Source organism: Macrobrachium rosenbergii, chromosome 48, assembly GCF_040412425.1.
Source record: "Macrobrachium rosenbergii isolate ZJJX-2024 chromosome 48, ASM4041242v1, whole genome shotgun sequence".
NCBI classification, from domain to species: domain Eukaryota; kingdom Metazoa; phylum Arthropoda; class Malacostraca; order Decapoda; family Palaemonidae; genus Macrobrachium; species Macrobrachium rosenbergii.
In genome coordinates this window covers 16,686,847-16,693,981 of record NC_089788.1, presented here as the reverse complement: position 1 = coordinate 16,693,981, position 7,135 = coordinate 16,686,847, and positions in this window count along the sequence as shown.

Genomic DNA, 7,135 nt, shown 5'->3' with positions numbered 1-7,135 from the left:
AAATTGTTTGTAATTTTAATTTTTAATATAAAAAATATTTTTATGATTGATGTACTTTGAGTGAATAATTTTTTCTTGTGTGTGGACATACAACTTGGTTTTGAAGAATTACTGAACACTGTCAGACATTCACATTACGATTTAAGACCGTCGACAATTAGACAAAGTCAATTTCAAGACTAAATTCCCCTCCTTTGTAGTGCAAGGAAATATTAACAATAATAACACAAATACCCAGAACCAAAATAGTGTTAGTCATTCTAATACTACTAACAATAATAATAATAGTAAACAATACTAATAATACTAGCACCTTACAATTTTATTACAACGAACCAGGCGGCCGTCATAACAACCGCCACACGCTACTGTGGACAGGTGGATGATTCCAATCCTGACAAAGGCAAACTCGAATCGTGTACTGTAAATCGTGCAACTAGCAGATGCGAATAGTCGTATAATTTCAGGGGGAATAACAGATGAAGAGCTAAAATAAATGAAATCTTGTTGCTCGTCAGCTCAGAGCATGGAGACGTACATAAAGCTTTAGATTCCACAAGTTTTAGCAAACTTAATAACTATGTAGAATTTAAAAAGAAATTTGACATCACTCTGGGAACAGTAAATAAGACTGACATTATATAACCTAACTTCGTTTCTTAACCCACAATATAAAACAACTAAGGGGAAAAGAAGAGATATGAGTTAAAGACGTTCTTTTACTAAATGAAGAGTTACCAGAATTTGTCAGAATGGATAATTCTTTAGTCCACATGAAGGGTGATACTTGTAGAGTTTATGTCCAGAACTATAGATAACAAACTAACACTGTAATGCGAGGCATTGTCTTTTGTAAAGTGCCCATTAACAATCCATTAATAACATTAGAAGAAGCATTTTTCTGTAACTGGTGAAACATCAGAATTAGGCAAAGAAGTGAATAAAACAGATTTTCCAGAAATCAAGATAGACTAATTCAAGTATCAGAAAAATACAGAGATAAATAGCAATATCAGGGAGATAAATTAGGTAGACAAACGTCCTAAGACATAAATTGTATTAGATGATGGAACAAAACCACTCTTTCTTCCTAATTACAGATTACCAATAAGCCAAAGACCCATAGTTGATAATTTGATAGAAGAAATGCAGAAAGATGGGATAGTCATTCCTTCTAAATCTCCATATAATTCTCCATTACCACTTGCTCCAAAGAAAGATGGAAATTGGAGACTTGTGATAGATTATAGAAAATTAAATTCCAACACCATCTCCGATAGAATGCCAATGCCAGTGATTCAAGATATGTTAGCTCAATCAGGAGGTGCAAGGATATTTCCGTCTTTTAGATTTTGCCAGTGGATACTGGCAAGTACCTTTAGACGAAGAGTCGAAACCATTCTGACCTTCCCAGCACACACACAAGGAACACTTGCAATTTGAAGTCATGCCATTTGGACTCACTTCGGCTCCTTTAACGTTTGTTAGATAAATGTTTCAAATATTCAGCGGATATAGAAAATGTTGCAGTTTGCTTAGAAGTCTGCAAAACATTAGAAATAGTTATGGAAAGATTAAGAGGCAGGATTAAAAATCAGATTAAAGAAATGTTAATTCTTAATGAAATCTTTGGAATATTTAGGACATGTAATTAGTGAAGATGGTCTGCGAATGCAAGTAGGCAAGATAAAAGCAATAGTTGAATATCCAGCTCCTACCAATTTGAAAGCATTGAGACGACTAAAAAGATGTCAAATATGAATGGAATAAAGAACAAGAGGCAGTTTTCCAAACACTAAAGAGTAAAATGACCAGAAATCCGTACTAGTCTACCCAGATTTCTCAAAGACTTTACTTAGCCTGTGATGCCTCAAGTACTGGGCTAGGAACTGTATTATTACAAAAGGACAAAATAAGAATAGAGCTGTATATTATGAAAGCAGAGTTTGAATGCTGCAGAGAGAAGTATAGCACCAATAGAAAGAGAATGTTTAGCATTATACTGGGGTCTAAGGAAATTTAGACACAATTTTAGGACATAAAGTCAATGTACTCACTGATCACAAACCAATTTGTGATTTGTTTAAAAAGAGAACTTTTACAAATAACATGAAGTTCAATAGATGGTTCATTAGTGTGCTAGAATTTGCACCAGAATTCAGATATATCCCAGGAAAATTTAATACATAACAGATGCATTATCCAGAGCCCAGAAGAAACAAAGAAATGTATTACCACTAATACTTTTGTTTTGTAGCTGTCAAGTAGATAGATTTAGATTTAGAAGAGTACAAATACAACAAGGGAATGGATACAGAAATCAGGCATATAATAGGACAACTAATGACAGATGAATCTTTAAAACCAGTTTTGTTTAATCAATGGATTATAGTATAAAAGACCAACAGAGAAGAATGATTATTCTCGTCTATACATCCCAAAAACACTGATCAGAAGTTTTGAGAACTAACACACTCATACAAGTTAGCAGGACATCCTGGAATCAAAAAGACAAATGAATCTAACCAGAATATTTTTGGCCCCATTGCAGTGAGGATGCCAAGAACTTTGTACGAAATTGTGTGGTTGTAATAGAAATAAGGTAACGTAAAATCCAAAAGCTCCTTGAAATTCTCATCGAGTTGAATCATTTCAAGTCGTATCTATGGACTTTAGGTCCATTTTCCTACCACTATTAGGGAATAAACAAATATTAGTCTTTTTAGACTATCTAACAAGATATGTAGAGATTGTACCAAAAAGAAATAGAGATGCAATTACAATAGCAGAAGCTCTTAAATCTAGAATTATTACGAGACATTCATGTCCACAAGTTCTTCTTTCTGATAACTTGTAGAATTTACTAGTGAACTTTTAAAGAAAATTATGTAGATTTTATGAGATAAATAAATGTCAAATCACAGCATATAAACCAAGTTCAAATGGAGCAGTAGAAAGAACGAATCGTAAGATAAAGGATATCCTGAAAACTTTAGTTAAACCTAATACAGAAGACTGGGATTTAGCTTTGGAAGATGTACAGTTTACTATAAACAATACTGTATAAATGAGACAGTAGGAGAAATCATCACACTACTTGTTATGCAGGATGCGAGAAGGGACTACCAAATACGTTACTAGATGATGCCACACCACCCCGACATACTTATAACTACAATGACTATATTGCCTGGAAAACTAGACGTACCTATGAAACGATCAAACAGACGAGGACTAGACTTAAGGAAGCTCAGAGTGTCCAAGCAAAGTACTACGACAAAAATATAGCTAAATCAAAAATTGTAGTGAGTTAACAGGTATATGTTCAGAATCATGTTCCAGAGTCCTAATATAAAAGTATCTTCAAAGTTTAATGGTCCTTATAGAGTATTAGAAGTGTTGAAGTTAAATAAGCTAAAGATCATAAGTGAGATTGATCTAAAAGAAAGAATTTATGTAAAGTGTTGAACTATTAGATATAAACAATGTGTAGGCATTAAAATACCTCATGTATACAGAATATCTGATAAGAAACATATTCACAGATCTGTTATGCAGTTTCTTCTTGGTTATCAATACACTGCTTTATGTGTCATCAGGTGGTGATCCCGAAGGGGTGCACTACTAGAAAAAGGGATCTGTAGAAATTAATCAAAGACTTGGGAATTGTGAGTATTGACAGCATTACATCAGTGCTTATGAATGATCGAGCATTGAAAGATGTTCAAAGGGAATTAAAATCATTAATTGCAGGAAAGTGGAAATAACAGTGTTTTGCAGTGTTGGAAAAACAAGATAATGACATAGGAAGTGTGTTAAATACGGAATCCGACGATCCCCTCTTGCTGCTTTTAGGAACAGCACTTAATCAGCATTTGGAGTCTCCGATACAATGTAGAAAAAGAAGTGCCCGTATAGACAAACTGGAAGTGAGAAGCAACAGAGGGCATTGTGTTAAATAAGATCATAAACTCTCAAAGCTTAACAGTGAGGAATTAAAAAAAAAATAAGGGTTTTATTAGTGATGTGAATACCAATATTACAAATGAGATTAAGGTAATATGATCATTCTTATTTGTTAGAATAGTGTTAGAAACCACAGTATAAGATATTAAGCATTTAATAATCTCTAAAGTGATAACAAATTCAGCATTAAATTAATCCAGAGAAGGTTGAAAATATATTAAGGACATTATACCCCCTATGGTAAAGGATATAATGGTCTATTATAATTTGATAACCACCAAGGTAGTTAAGAATAAGATCCTTCTAATTTTACCATTTTAATCAAAAAGAGGCAGATGTACTGATGTCCATACATCCTTTTCCCATGTTGATAAAGGAAAATGTAATTATCTCAAATGTCAACCACATCAATTTTGCATTAGAAGAACATGGACTAATGATGTCATTTATTACTGATGCTCAATTAAGAGATTGTATACTTTTGAAAGATAAAGAGTATATTTGCAACCTTGACAACCTGTATGAAACTACTAATGCCTATCCTTGTGTTCAAGAAATAATTGAAAACAAGAATCAAGAGACAGTACTGTGTACACAATTATCCAAACATGATTTTGTTTCCATTATAGTAGAACAGTCAGTTTTTGTGTTTTCACTAAGTTCAGTAACAGCAACTATTAATTGCCATAATATAAGTACTGAAATTAATTTCAATAATGTCCATGCTTTTGATAAGACTTGCAAGTTAGTTATTCCTAATAAATTATATTATGAACCTCATGTCTTCACAGAAATCACAATCCATAAAAAATAAGCCATACATGAACTACTCTAGTGAAGTTAAAGAATTTAAACTGTCTCAGTTAGAGTTAAAACAAATAAATGAGTTGGCTTTAGTAGATGAATTTTTCTATTACAAAGAAAATGTTTCACCAATTCTGTCTCTGTTCAATTTGGTCATAATCATTATTGTAATAATAGTGTTTGCAATTTTGGTCAAACGTGTGGTAATTTCAAATGTTGAGAAGATTATAACAGAAATAAAAAGGGCCAATGAAGAGTAAAATGATCTTGTACACATAATTTGCTTCTGAATTCTTTATGTATTATTATTTGCATTGTGTGTTAAAACAATTAACCATTTTTACAGTATAACAATTCATTATGTATATATATATATGTAGGCTATGTATGTGTATCTCTTTGATTCATAATATAATGTATGTGAATTTTCTACCACATGTTCTTGATTGATTTTTTTTGCATTAGTGCATTGACACAGTTTGTGCAATTTAAATTTTTTTTTTTTTTTTGAGAATTTACTTGATGGGCAATCATATAAATACTTTATTTTATTTGTGATTTTGCAATCATCCATTGAAATATATTCTTTTTGTCACACTGAGGGCAGTGTGAGGTAGCGTGACCGAGTGATGTTGTGGTGTAGAATAGATAGGGAAATTAAATAGAAAAGAGAGAGAGAGAGAGAGAGAGAGAGAGAGAGAGAGAGAGAGAGAGAAAGAGAGAGAGAGAGAGGAAAGAGAAAAAGTTAGAGAGAGAAGGAGAGAGAAATAAGAGCAAAGAGAGAGGCAAAGAACACAGTGATAACGGCCAAATGCTGTTTGTGTCGTGTTATCAGTACGCGAGATGTTTACATTGCAGTATATCGTGTTTAAACCATAAAAACAGTCGTAAAAATGAGAAATAATGGCCTCGCGATTGAAGCCAAGCAAAACATGAGTCAGCACAGTCTAAATGCTTACAACAGCTGATTCTATAGCCCCGCCTTCTCCGGAAGGTGTTTTGTGGAAGTTCCAGGAATTTGGGGGTTGACCCAAGTGATATACTTCTTCAACCTCCAATCAATTATGTGTGGGAGGGTCTTTCCCACACCCTCCTAAGATCACCTCCTATCAAGTCCTCTAAGGAGAGATTTGAATCACACCCACTACAGTCCTTCCAATCAGCTACTTGAAGGGGAGGCCTTGCTGATTAATCCTTCCAATAAGGCTAGAAGGAGGTGGAGATTTGCAGATAGCAAGTTTTCTGAGGGTTCAACAGAGTTAGAGACCGACGAGGAGACCAGAGTCAGAACTGTGTCCTTCAAGGAGAGTACTTCTCCCAATCGCTTCCGTGTTCCCCATATAGACTGATTCAAGAGTGATTCGTTTCTATCATTGTAACTTGTTAATTTTGTACTGATCTTTATAATACTAAGCACTAATTAAAGTGAAGAAATTACCGATCTCATCTCTATACGCCTTTCTGAGAGATATCAATATTTAAAAGGAATAAATATACAAAGATAGCACATCATTCATGAAGCCGATCTGAAGGACACCTCGAAAGAAACCAAGGTAAGAAGAGAAAGACTTAAAATCTATGCAAACATATAACAAAGAAAGGAACAATAAAACATTACATATATATATATATATATATATATATATATATATATATATATATATATATATATATATATATATATATATCGATGAGAAAAGGCTAAGCGGAATGAGATAAATGAATGAGTGATAGATGCGCTGAGAAGGTGCATGACAGAACTCGATTAACAACATAAGACACATTTAGGATGGGTACATAAAAAAACCAGTGTGGGCTCAGACAAGGAAGAGGGTAAGTTTCTCTAAGTGCTGTTGCGCAATAGTTACGTGAGAATTTTAAAAGTAAAATAAAGGGGAAAGTTATCTGTAGCATGTAAGAGCACAGACAAAGCTAATGATAGAATTGGTAGATGGCTGCTAATATTTTAATGGATGGCATGATGCAAGAAGGCATAGATGGACAGTAGATGCAAGTGTAAAGTTGCTGCATAAGATGGGTTGTAAATTTGACTGTTGCATACGATTCCATACTAATAGGAGAGAGTGAAAAGAAACTAGAGTGACTAGTGAAAAAGTCTGAACGTTTCTGTGGAAGGAGGGATTTGAAAGCAACTGTGAACAACAGTATAGTCATGATGGTGAATGGGAAAATGGAAGCAGTAAATTTGTACAGGTATATGGGAACGAGTATTATGATGGGTCGTAGGATGAGAGACGAGATTCACCAAAAAATAGATGAAGGAAGGTAGGTAGCAGAATTTAAGCAAAGATTCGAAGGAAACCTGGAGTGATCTAATATATAAATAAAAACGTAATCAAAACAA